This window comes from Coptis chinensis, chromosome 3 (assembly GCF_015680905.1).
Source record: "Coptis chinensis isolate HL-2020 chromosome 3, ASM1568090v1, whole genome shotgun sequence".
Lineage (NCBI taxonomy): Eukaryota > Viridiplantae > Streptophyta > Magnoliopsida > Ranunculales > Ranunculaceae > Coptis > Coptis chinensis.
In genome coordinates, this window is record NC_141458.1 from 66268137 (window position 1) to 66281897 (window position 13761).

Here is a 13761-nt window from a genome sequence, read left to right on the forward strand (position 1 = left end):
AGCCAGGGTATTTGGTTGCCATTGTCGGTCAGATTGCCTCTGGTCTGCAATTTCCTTTTCCCTTCTAGATGTTGAAGTGTGCATGTAACCATTTCAATATCCCATCATGTCAAGGCATCGACAACTTTTGGCGCATTATGTATACAGTGAACTTTTACAACAAGTCTAAAAATCCCAAGATCACATACCGCGACATAATCTCTCACTATTATATAAAGAAGAGCATTAAGGATGTTAGTGTCGATTACCACTCATTCTACATCCGTCCCAAGAAGAAATCCTTCATTCTCCACATTACTACCTCTGACAAGACCTGGCACTTCTATCCATTGTACATTTCTAGAGACTTTTTGGCCGCGGACCTTCCCCTAGATGTGACTCTTAACAATCTGAATTTCATGTCTAGTGATGCGTCTTACTCCATTTCCACTATTTCATTCTAACGTTCCCTGATCTAACTTTATTCTTGTATATCTTCATTGCGCAGGTTGGAGAATGGACTCCAACTTGCGTATATATGCCAATCTCTCCTCAGTACCCCTCTTTTGCTCAATCCAACTCTCAAAAAGATTGGTAAGTTCAACGCCCCACTCCACTCTACTGTCCCCTGCCTTCTAAAGAAAGAAAACCCATAGCCACTCCCAAACCCAAAAAGAAGTTTGGTGCCAAGCGTTCATCCCAACCCCGCTCACACGGATTTATCCGGAAAGCCACCAAGTCGAGAGGTCTTGTTAAGTCATCAACTGCGGACTCTCGGAAAAGTGAAGAATCTCCAAACCCTTCCCCTTACCTGACTGTCCCTCCTTCTTTTAAGTCGATCTCTGACTGGGAAGATTAGTATTCTTTTCCAGTCCCGCCCTCTGCGAAGATGGACGTCTCCAAGATGAAGTTATTCGAGAGCTGATGATGAAGAAAATGATGACTCCTCCACCTTAGAACCTCCAAACAAGAGGAGTAAGACTTCTGAGTCCGCGATCCCTTCTACAGCAATTGTCACTAACGCAATCGCCACGGACTCCACTCAGCCATAACATGCTAGCAAGCAAGTTGCCGCCTCTTTCGGAAAGGACGTCATTATCTCTGCGCCAGAAACTTTCTCCTTCATTCAAAGTGTGTGGCCGTGAAGTTAACGTTCATGACTCAACTCTAGAGAATTCGGCCGTGGCTGCTGCCATATTCTATGACTCCCATCTTCCTCGTGACAAGGCTTATGGTGATGGAGGCACCTTTGGCTCTCATTGATCTTCGCTCTACACTAACTAGGAGAATGTTATGGCATTTCCCCTTCATATTCTTCCTTTTATTCTAGATTTTTAACACACTCCGTCTTTTCTTAGGTGAGCCTCGATATGGCTTATATGGTCCATGGCCTTTCAAATTCTCTGCTCACGTTGGAGGGTATAGATGCGGAAATTAGCGGCCTGACGGATTACGCGCCACTTGTGCTCGGCTTCAATTCAGAAAGAGATTGACGCCGTAGAGTTGGCTAAGGTCCAGGCCCGAGACAAACTTCAAAATGTCGAGTCCGCTCACCAACTGTATATGGATAGTGTGAATAAGCGGTTAGGCAAGAAGTGGGAAACTCTTCTTCATAGCAACACAAAGAGAATGTAGAAAAAATCCAACAGCGCTTCCAAGCTCAGGCTGAAAAGTAGGTAATCAAGAAGGTCAGAGAGGAGTTAGCCCGCTTGACTAAGGAAGGCCGACTCCTCCCCGAAAAGCCTACCCCATATGGATCCTCTTCAATTGTCCTTTCACCAACTGTCCCCAAAGATCCTGTTTCTCTACAAAATCTTGTGGTGCATGTTGCGGACGAAACTCAAAAGGTCGTGGAACCGGTTAGCATCATCGACAAAGGAGCATCTCAAGATTAAGCTTTGACTATTTATCTCCCTGGTTGTACTTGTTGTCTTTTGAAACTTGTAAACTGTTTATGGCATTGTTTGTTTGTTACTTAAATTATTTGCGCACAATGTTTCATTTATGGCTCTGGATTTCCAGGTAGTCCTAGAAGAGACATTGTACGGTGAAGTTTTTATTTACCCTTTTGGCTCATTCTCTCCTTTCTAACTTTGTGGTTAGCAAAAATTGCAATTGGCATACCAACTCATCTATTTTTACATGTTTTTAGCGCAATCTCTATTCAAAATGTGATATTTGGGTTTTGTGGTAAACCCCTCCCATTTGCCTGGCATTTGGAGCCATTGTAAGTTAGCATTATGCTTTGGGGGGGGGGGTGTGTTCAGTTTTGCCCCATGTTTGGTGGGAGACTCATCCCTGCTTTCCTTAGTCCGCTCTTTGCGGTGTCGGGGTAACTCACTTTGCCCCCAAGTTTAATTTGAACTCAATGGTTTGCAGAAGGCTCGTTCCCTCACTTGCTTAGGACAGCACTTTGCCAGTCCAAAGTAACTCAATTTGCCACAAATTAGATTTGGACGTGATGGTTTGAGGATGACTCATTCCCCTTCTCTCTTGAGATGGCACTCTGCTAGTCTAGGGCAACTCACTTGCTTAGGACAACACACATATATGAACTCGTATTCAGCTGCGGTATCCAAAAGAACGTTTCTGGCAATAAGGTTTCACAAGTTCCATAGCCACTCATAGGCATAACATGTCTCATAATTGTCTCCCCAAAATAATATTACATTCGGTTACTAAATATGACTCATGTACAGAATGTTTTCAACATTCTCACATTCCGCGTTCTCTCAATGGCTTTGCCCTCCATTGTTTGTAGTATGTAGGTCTCGGCTCCCCTTTTTTTCATCACGGTGTAGGCCCCTCCCAGTTGGGACCAAACTTTCCCTCATTTTCTCTTCTCGTAATCTAGTTGTAGGGGTAACTTTGTGGAGTACTAGGTCTCCCACTTGGAATGAGCGAGGCTTCACTCTCTTGTTATATTGTCTTTGGAGCCGCATGTGATGCTCCTCTCGCCTGATTTGAGCAGTGTCCCTTCTGTCTTCTGCAATTTTCATTTCCCTCAATAGTATTCCCCAGTTAGAGCCATCTTCCATGGCCCGAGTTCTAGTTATTGGCACCACCATTTCTGAAGTGATCACCACCTCCAACCCATAGTTGTTCCCTGGTAGATGTTCCCAGAGTTGTTCTATAAGCCCATAACACCTGGTACAACTCACCTGCCCATGCTCCCTTCCGATCTTCCAACTTCTTTTTTAGGTTGTCCATAATGATTTTGTTAGATGACTCAGCCTGGCCATCACCTTCGAGATTGTATGGGGCGGAGAACCCTTGTTTTGCTTTGTAAGCCAACAAGATTGCTTTTTCTTTTGACCGGTGAACTGGGTCCCATTGTCTACTATTATGGTATACGTCAGTCCAAACCTGCATATGATGTTCTCCTAAAAGAACTTGATCACTTGCTACAAGGCCATGACCTCTACCCACTTGGTAAAGTAGTCCATCACGGCCAGCATGAATCTCTTCTTTCCCTTGCCATGGGCAGTGGCCCCACTATATCCATAGCCCACATAGCAAAAGGTCATGTACTGGACAAGTTGTGCAACGGCTCTGGTAGAGCAAATATCAATTACGATAATCTCTGACACTTCACGCATTTCTTCGAATAATCTACTACGTCTCTTTTCATGTGAGGCAAAAAATACCCCTATATTAGCAAATGATGAATTATAGTCCGCCCCGTTGAATGACTATCATAGTTCCCTTCATGCAACTCCATCAGCACTTCTTATGCCTAACGTTGACCAAGGCACCTCAACAGCGGTCCGTTGAAGTTCTTTCGGTAAAGCTCGCCATCAAGTAAGGTGTATGTACCTCTGACAAGTCGACTCGAGTCTCATTTTCTCTTTTTTGTCTTCTACTTCCTTTCCAGCTAGAAAGCCTCGGATAGGTTCCATCCAACTGGACTCGACTCCACTTATCTGCAATATTTCTTCCCTTTCCATGGTACTCGATTTTTCCAATTTTCTTACTTCAATGACTCTGCCCTTAGTCCTCAGAATTACCATAGAGCTACATAAGCTAGGGCATCTGCATGCCTATTCTCCCCATGCCCCAAATGGCCCATCTTGAATTTCTCAACCCTTCTTCGCAAGACCTCCAAGTACTTAGCCATTCGAGAGTAGCGAGCTACAAACCCTCCATTTGCTTGGCACACGACCAGGTTAGAATTTGAATACAGCGTTAACTCCTCTACCCCCAAATCCTTTGCCAATCCCAATCCCGCTATCACGACCTCATATTCTAACTCATTGTTAGATGCAGTGAACCCCAATTTCATAGTCAATTCCATTTTCATATTGTCATGCGTGACTAGAATTACTCCTATTCCACTGCCAATCCCAATCCCACTATCATGACCTCATATTCTGACTCATTATTAGATATAGCGAACCACAATTTCATAGTCAATTCCATTCTCGTATTGTAAGGCGTGACCAAAACCACTCCTACATCTGTTGTTGACCCATCGGCGAACACCCTCCATCAATTTCTCTTGTCCCACGGGTTGAATGGGTAGCGATCTACTCCAGTCTCTGGCTCCATTACCATATCTTCTCCCCAAGTGGGATCCTCCGCTTAGAACTCTACCATAGCATGTGCCTTTTCCGCTATTCTAACTTGATACTTAATTTTGTAAGAGTTGAGCATCACATACAACCCATTTCAGCATCCTTCCCGACTTGGCTTTCAGCACATGTTTGCGAGGTAAATTCGTAAGCACCACTACTTAATGAGATTTGAAATATGGTTTCAATTTTAGTGTGGAGAAAATTAGTGCCAAGGCATATTTCTCAATTCTTTTGTACCGGGTCTCTGCATCTAGTAAGGTTTTGCTATGGAAGTACACTGGTTTTTCAGCCTTGACCACCACTTTGACTAATATAGAGCTTATGGTGTTTTCTGTCACTCTCAGATATAGATACAACTTTTCTCTCCCTGCTCTAGCCGCGACAATAGTAGGGCCTTACCCAAGTAACCTTTTAGTTCCTAAAATGTATATTCACACTCTGCGGTCCACTAGAAATCTGTTGTTTTTCTCAATAACCGGTACAATGGCTAACATTTGTTCGACAACTTTGAAATGAACATATTCAGGGCCGCGACCCTACCAGCTAATCGTTGAACTTCCTTCACATTTTGTGGTGACGACATTTCTATCAGGGACCTGATTTGGTCCGGATTCGTTTATACTCCACGGTGGGTGACAATGTATCCCAGAAATTTCCCTATCATTACCCCAAACGTGCACTTCTCCGGATTTAGGTTCAACTTATGTTTTCGCAGTATACCAAATGTTTCCTTTAACCCAGTGAGGTACTCCTCCTCTGTCATGCTCTTTTCTACGATATCATCGATGTAAATCTCTATGCCTCTCCTGATCTTTCCTTCGAACAATTTTTCTCTTAACCTTTGGAGGGTGGCCCGGGCATTTTTCAGTCTGAAGGGCATCCTGGTATAGCAATAAGTTCCTCCCTCTACCGTGAAGGCTATTTTTCTTGGTCCGGGGCCATATATCACAACCTGATTGTACCCCATGGACACATCCATGAAGGAGAACACTTCGACGCTAGCTGTCATGTCCACCAATTCATCTACCCATGGCATTGGGTAGCTGTCCTTTGGGCATTCCTTGGTCACATCCGTGAAGTCCACAAACATTCTGACCTTCCCATTCTTCTTTGGTACCGCGACCACATTTAATAACCATTATGTGAATTCCACTTCCCTGATTATACATGCTCCCTTCAACTTCCTCCTTGATTCCTTCCGCATACTTCGACCTAACGTTTCTCATCTTACTGGCTTCGTGTTCACATTCACATGCAACCGGTGGCACGAGAACTCTGAGTCCAAACCTGGTATGTCCTCTACCATCCATGCAAATACATCATGGTTCTCTACCAAGAACTCTACCAGCTTTGCCTTCCATTCCTCGGACAATTTCAATCCCACATAAGTGAACTTTTCTTCATCACCAGACCCTACTTTTACTATCTCAATCTCATCCAGGGTCTTGGGTCCCGGCACATGCAGTCTCACCATCTATGTCCGTGGACTCATTCTGTAATTGCTATGTTGTCACTTCTTTGACATCCACGCATTCCCCTTTAGATCCGCGGATCATATCCTTTATTGTTAGTTTATGATTGTTATGTGTCATTACTTGATCCCCTCGGATCTCATACATTCGGTTTGCGGTTGGGAACCTGACCACTTGATAGTAAGTGGATGGCACCACTTTCATCTCATGTATCCATCATTTTCCCATAATTGCATTGTATTGCAAGTTCAAATCCGACCATGAACCGAGTGAACACTATCACAGGTCATGCCGTTACGAGGAATACAAGTTCCCCTATGGGCTCCGTCATACTCCCATTAAAGCCTAACAAATTGGTCCGCAGAGGTTTCAGCTATTCTGTGGTGATGTTCATTTCCTCCATTGCACCTTTGAACAACAGATCTACTAAACTCTGATCCCGAAATCGATGAGCACCCTCTTCACCATGTAAGTTCCCATCGCAACCGTAATTACCAATGCGTCTTTGTGGGGGGGGCAACCACGACCTTCAAGTGTACTGGTGTAAATACTATCTAGTCCCCTCCATTCGCAAACACTGGCACTAGCCCAGCAATATCACTATCTCATCAACCTGTTGAACGCTCATGATCCTCCTGACCTTGTCCCGGTGTGCATTGCGCCTTATCACCTCTCCACTGAAAATGACATCGATCGTTCCTAGAATTCGTGCTAGGCCGGCTCGTGGTTAATCTCTCAAACCTCGAACACGGACTATCTTAACATCCCCTTTTCTATCAATATATGGACTAACTAACCCCTTCAATATGTAATGCGTGACAATTGTTGGTCTCATGGTTTCTGATCTGATGGTAAGCGCAATAAGGCTTACTTGGCATTTCTACAGCCGTACTCCATGGCCCCTCATAGTAATGCAGATTTTTTATGAGTGGCAAGATTTCCTCCAAAGGCCTATTCAACGGAGTTTGCTCAAGTTCGCCGTATGGTTTTCTCCCCTGATTCTCTCTCCTTGACACATCTCTTCCTCTTTCTTGTTCGCAATGCATCTCCTTTGTATCGCCCTTTTCCCCTTTCTGATGTTTCACTCCTCCTATGCTACCTCCCCTTTTTCCATTGTCAGCACTGCTTTCCCCAACTTCTTGTGATTTTTCTACATCATATCTTCATACATTATGTATTCGTGCAAAGTTGTGATTTCATTATTGGCTACAGATTCATAGACTCGTGTTCCCAGGTGTAATCTTCTTTCAAAAGCTATTACCGCGGTCCTCTCGACTAGGTTCTTTACCTTTAGTGTTTCTGCCTTGAACCTACATAAATAGTCTCTAATTGACTCCAAAAATCTTTGGTGCACATTAAACTTAATGCCACGATGTCTACTATGTGCCTCTTTTGATGTATGAAGTGGTCCATGAATACCTACTCCAACTCTTGAAAATTACTAATACTTTTCGACGGCAGTCTATAATACCAGTCTGAGGCCCCTCCTTTCAATCTGGTAGAGAATATCATGCACTGCAGTTCGTCGTACCTGGACTCCTGCCATAGGGGCATCTGTTGTCGGAAATGATGGATGTGGTGAGAGAAGCGCTTTAGAACTTCCGAAGCCCAAACGGTTCCTGCTAGCAGGTTGCGATTCAGCCCCACCACCACCTGGCTAGCCGCTCCTGCGTTCCTCTTAATTGATAGCTGGCGATTAGCCTCTCTGTGGTTGGCTATCATTTCTTGAACTTGTTCCTTCGTGATGCCCACTAGGTTCTCTACTGGATCCGGCCTCTCTACACCGCCGACGTCCTCCTCATCAGTTTCTTCTCTTTCCTCCTCCTCTATCTCTCGTTCCCTTCTTAATGATATGAGAGATTTCTCAAAATAGGAGTAATACTCTGTAAGCTAGTGCATCTCTCTAGATTAAGTGTCTCGAGTCTGACGAGATTAGAGATGGATGTTGGTAAGTATCTCAAAAGACGATTGAAGGAGAGGTTTAAAATTTTGAGCTTGATCATACCTAGGAAAAATTGTTCAGGGATTTCATATAATTTGGTTCCCGTGAGATGTAGGATCTGAAGTTTTTCCAGTCGTTGAACCGAAGAAGGTAAAACGCTTAGGTTTTCACAATATTCAAGCAAGAGCTCCTCGAGGTTGGCAGGCAGGATGTTGAAGACGGCAAGGCGAACATGTGAGGTCATACCGAAAGATCAAGGATACGAAGGCTTCACAGACCTTCAAAGGAATTATCGGGTGGTTCTTCTAAAGACATCGTCTCTGAAAAATCTAACATCTCAAGTTTCCCAAGAGCTCTCAGGTAAGAATTTGGGAGACGCTTAAACTTTACACACGTTCGGACACTGAGCAACTTCAGGCTGTTGCCCAAACAAGCAACTGAAGAAGGAAGACAAGAGATTGATGATCCGGAGAGGTTAATAACTCTAACATTCTTCATGTTTTTGAAAAGGAAATCAGGAATTGCATCCAGTTGGGCGTAAGGATAAAAAAAGGTTGAGAGCTTGGTGCAATGCGGACTATATAGGGGAAATGCTTTTGCAGTATGGTGGAAGAAAATCCAATTTATGTCTTCCCACTTCAATGAATTCCAATCTACTATCTATATACTAAAGTAGAGACCTCTAAGAGTGATTTTTCTCTCTCCTAGGTGGCACTCTAATATTAAAGCTTTTGAGTCTACTATGCCACGTGAAATTAGAGTTTTTGAGCCTAATTAAAACTCTTCGGATGTATATATCCACCTCTCTCTATATCTCTGAATTCTAATATTATACAACTTGAACTGTGCACTTATTAAATTGTTTGAAATTTCCTAATGCTCTACTATCTATTATCTCTATTATCTATATACTAAAGCAGAGACCTCTAATATAAAATTTTCTCTCTCCTATGTGGCACTCTAATATAAGAGTTAGTTTTTTCTCTTTCTTATGTGACACTCTAATATGAAATATAGTCTTTTCAAATAGCCTACAATCCCACGTATATGAGTTTGAGTGTATTTCTAATTCTTATATTTGCAGAGTTTGAGTTTATTTCCAATTCTTATATATTTGATCAAATAAAAAAATTGCTAAAAAATAGGTGATTTATAAAAGGTAATTTCATATTACAAATCAAATATTTTTAGTGTTCCAATTCTTATATATTTGATCAAATAAAAAAAAATTACTAAAAAATAGGTGATTTGTAGAAACTAATTCCCTATTACATATCATACAATTTTAGTGTCTATGATAAAGCACCGACTTATTTCGAATATATCCTTAACACGGCCTCAAAACATAATTAAAAACAATTATACAAAAAATAACATCACAAAATTTATAATAGAAAATGAAAAAAAATAATAATAATAACGGCAAAGCAATAATGACAAATATTTTAAAAAATATATAATACTGAATGAAACTAACGTAAAAAAAAAAACAATTAATGGGGAACCGGAAAGTAAATGCAAATGCATCAAACTAACCTAAAATAATATTTAACGGGAAATCAGAAACTGGATGCAAATGCAAGCATTAAACTAATCTTAAAAAGTAATTAATAAAAATCAAAAACTGGATACAAATGCATTAAACTAACCTCAAAGAATCATTAACGGAAAATCAAAACTTGGATGTAAATACATCAAACTAACATAAAAAAATAATTATTGGAAAATTAAAAACTGGATGCAAATGCAATAAGCTAACCCTCAAAGATTAAATTAACGGAAAATCGGAAACTGGATGCAACTGCATTGAACTAACCTCAAAGAAAAATTAATTATAAATTGGAAACATGATGCAAATGTGTGAAACTAATCTTAAAAAATAATTAATAGGAAATTGGAAACCGGATGCAACTGCACTGAACTAATCTCAAAAAATAAACTAGATGCAAATGTATTGAACTAACCTCAAGAAATAATTAACGTGAAATCGGAAACTGGATGCAAATTCATTGAACTAACTTCAAACAATAATTAATGGAAAATCGGAAACTAGATGCAAATGCAATTTTATCAAATAATAAACGAGAAATTGGAAACTGGATGCAAATGCATTAAACTAATCTCACGGAATAATTAACAGGAAATCAGAAACTGGATGCAAATGCATTGAACTGACCTCAAATAATAATTAACAGGAAATTGGAAATTGGATGCAAATGTATTTAACTAATCGAAAAAAAATAGTTAATGAGAAATCAGAAACTGGATGCAACTGCATTGAACTGATCTCAAAAAATAAATAACGGGAATTGGAAATTGGATGCAACTGCATTGAACTAACCTCAAAATATAAATAACGGAAAATCAGAAACGGGATACAAATGCATTGAACTAACCTCAAAACATAGTTGGGTTATATGTTGTTGGAATGTCTCGATAAGTATAGTTTTGCATTTAAATGGTGTTTATCTTATCTCTTTCTGTATGATTGGTAACTCTTTGCTATTTAAGTAGCTTCAATATATATGAACTTCACCTTATTAGGCAATCTCACAAAACTTCAATCAAACTTCTATTATTAAAATGAAGTTGAAGGGTTTTATCAAAGATGAGTTCTCTTTTTTTAATGGAGAGTGAGGTTTTCACGTTATAAGAAATTTGGTTAAGTGATCAATATAATATTAATATATAATAGTTCTTCATATTAGCAAATATTTTTTAGAATAATTAATATAACAATACCCGTTCGTAGATAATCTTTGAAGATTCCACATAGTGAGTCATGCATAATTTAAAGAATAATTAATAGGAAATCAGGAACTAGATAATCTTCGATGATCCCACATAGTAAATCAAGCATAATTTACTTTTTATGTTATGTTTGCAAGGATACTACAAATGGATCAGTAGAAGTTGGTATTACACACCACATTGGATAATTAAAAGGAAATCGGAAACTGGATTCAAATACATAACTGAGCTCAAAGAGTAATTAATGGGAAATCGGAAACTTTATGCAAATACAATAAACTAAACTCAAAAAGTAATTAACTAGAAGTCAGAAACTGGGTGCAATTGCATTAAAATAACGTTAGATAATAACTAACATGAAATTAGAAATTGGATGCAAATCCTTGAAAAATATTTAATAGGAAATCGGAAACGGTATGCAAATACATCAAACAAATCTTAGATAATAATTAATGGGAAACCGGAAACTGGATGCAAATGCATTGAACTAAACTCAAAAAATAATTAACATAAAATCAAAAACCGAATGCAATTGCATTGAACTAACCTCATAGAATAATTTGTGGGAAATCGGAAACTAAATGCAAATGCATTGAAATAATCTCAAAGAATAATTAACGGGAAATCAAAAACTGGATATAATTGCATCAAACTAACCTTAAAACATAAATAATCAGAAACTAGATGCAGATGTATTGAACTAACCTTAAAGAGTTATTAACGAGAAATCGGAAACTGGATCCAAATGCAATTAACTAATCTCAAAGACTAATTAACGAAACATTGAAAAATGGATGAAACTGCACTGAACTAACCTAAATGAATAATTAACGGGAAATTATAAATTTGATGTAATTGCATTGAACTAACCTTAAAAAATAATTAACAGGAAATCGGAAACTTGATGCAAATGCATTGAACTAAACTCAAAGAACAATTAACATAAAATCGGAAATTGGATGCAAATGCATTGAACTAGCCTCAACGAATAATTAACGGAAAACCAAAAACTGGATGCAACTGTATTAAACTAAAATCAAAGATTAACTAACGATAAATCAGAAATTGGATGCAAATGCATTGAAATAACCTCAAAAAATAGTTAACTGGAAATCGGAAGTCGGATGTAACTGCATCACATTGACCTCAAAGCATAAATGTCCGCTTTTTTTGCCTTCTCACATGAGTAATTACGAGTAATTAGGAACCCAAAACAAAAGTGAGTTTATAAAAACATACTCTTACATGTATGCAAACTGTATATAAATTATAAACTATCGAACTAACCTAGAAAAACAATTAACGGGAAATCAGAAACTTGATGCAGATATATTGAACTAACTTCAAAGAGTAATTAATGAGATATTGGAACCTGGATGTAAATGCAATGAACTAATCTCAAATACTAATTAACGAAATATCAAAAACTGGATGCAACTGTACTGAGTTAACCTTAATGAATAACTAACGAAAAATCATAAAGTGGATATAATTGCACTGAATTAACCTCAGATAATAATTAATGGGAAATCGAAAACTTGATGCAACTGTATTGAACTAACCTCAAACATTAATTTATGAGAATTTGGAAACTGGATGCAACATACTATATTAAACTAACCTCAAAAAATAATTAATGGAAAAATCATAAACTTGATGCAAATGCATTGAACTAATAACCCTAAAACATATTTGTATTATATGTAGGGAGAATAAATGTCTCGACAAATATAGTTTTGCATTTTAAGTAGTGTTTATCATAATTCTTTTCTTGTGATTGAGAATGTTTTGCTATTTAAGTAGCTTCAATATTATCTTTGCCACATTAGGCATTTTCACAAAATTTCAATCAAACTTCTATTGTTAAACCTAACAATAAAAAGAAGTTGATGAGTTTTATCAAAGTTTGATGCTTCCTTTTTATAAAGAGTGGTGCAAGAAATTTAAATGAGTAATTAATATAATTTTCATATCTTATAACTATGCATAGTTGCTAATATTTTTTAGAATAATTTAATATAACGGCTCCCGTTCGTAGAACACGTTCATGTGATAAATATTTTCAAGTGGGGGTAATGTATTCTTTGAGGATATAGAAACAATCAATCTGTTTTAGTGATTTGTACACATCTATCTAATAAGATAGGGTGTTTTTCTCACTAAAAGACAAAACTATAATAAAGTACGGCTAAATAGTTATTAAACTGACGGTCCAGAGTGTTTTTTCAGGCTTTTCGCACACAAGTCGCGGGTTCGAGCAAAGAGAACACTGACGAGTTTAGGTTTTTTTTTACTCTAATCTTCTTAAAACACAGTCGACTCCACTACTTACCTCCACTCCGCCAGAGCCAGAAACACCCTCCGCTCACCCAGAGGTCATTGTCAGCCCACAAGAAGCCTCTCTCCAGATTCAGAGGCACCAAAAAGCACCACTTGAAAGTCCAAAGTTCTAAAAGCGATTAAAAATCTAGGGTTTCATGAGAAATATATTGACTGGCTACATTTGTGGGATGCTAGGAGAGTGGCAGGAGGCAGACAATGCACTGCTATAAAGGAGGATAGACGTGATTAAAGCTGCGAAGGTGAATTTTATTGAACCCTCTAGCTTATTTGTTTTTTCTTTTCGAATTAAGAAATTGATATCAAAGAAATGTGTACTATTTTTTAGCTTTGTGCTGGCGTCGTTGCTGGAGGTGGAGACAACTTCCGAGAGATCGAAGCCGCTGTCGTTGCTATTCTGCAGTCACAAAGTATTTTGCTGTTCTGATTCCGAGAAATTTAAAGCCGTTTAAGGTGAAATTTATTGAACCCCCTAGCTTATTTGTTTTTTCTTTTTGAATTAAGAAATGGGTATTTGTTAACTTTGTGCTGGTGTCGTTACTTTGTACTGGTGTGCTATTTTTTTTTAACTTTGTACTGGTGTCGTTACTAGAGCGTTTAATGGGGTTACTTTCGAATTCCTTTTTTTACCATCGATAGTGGAGAATGATAGAAGTTAAAATGTAGACTTAATTAGAATTAGAATTTTCTTTGTTAATTCCTA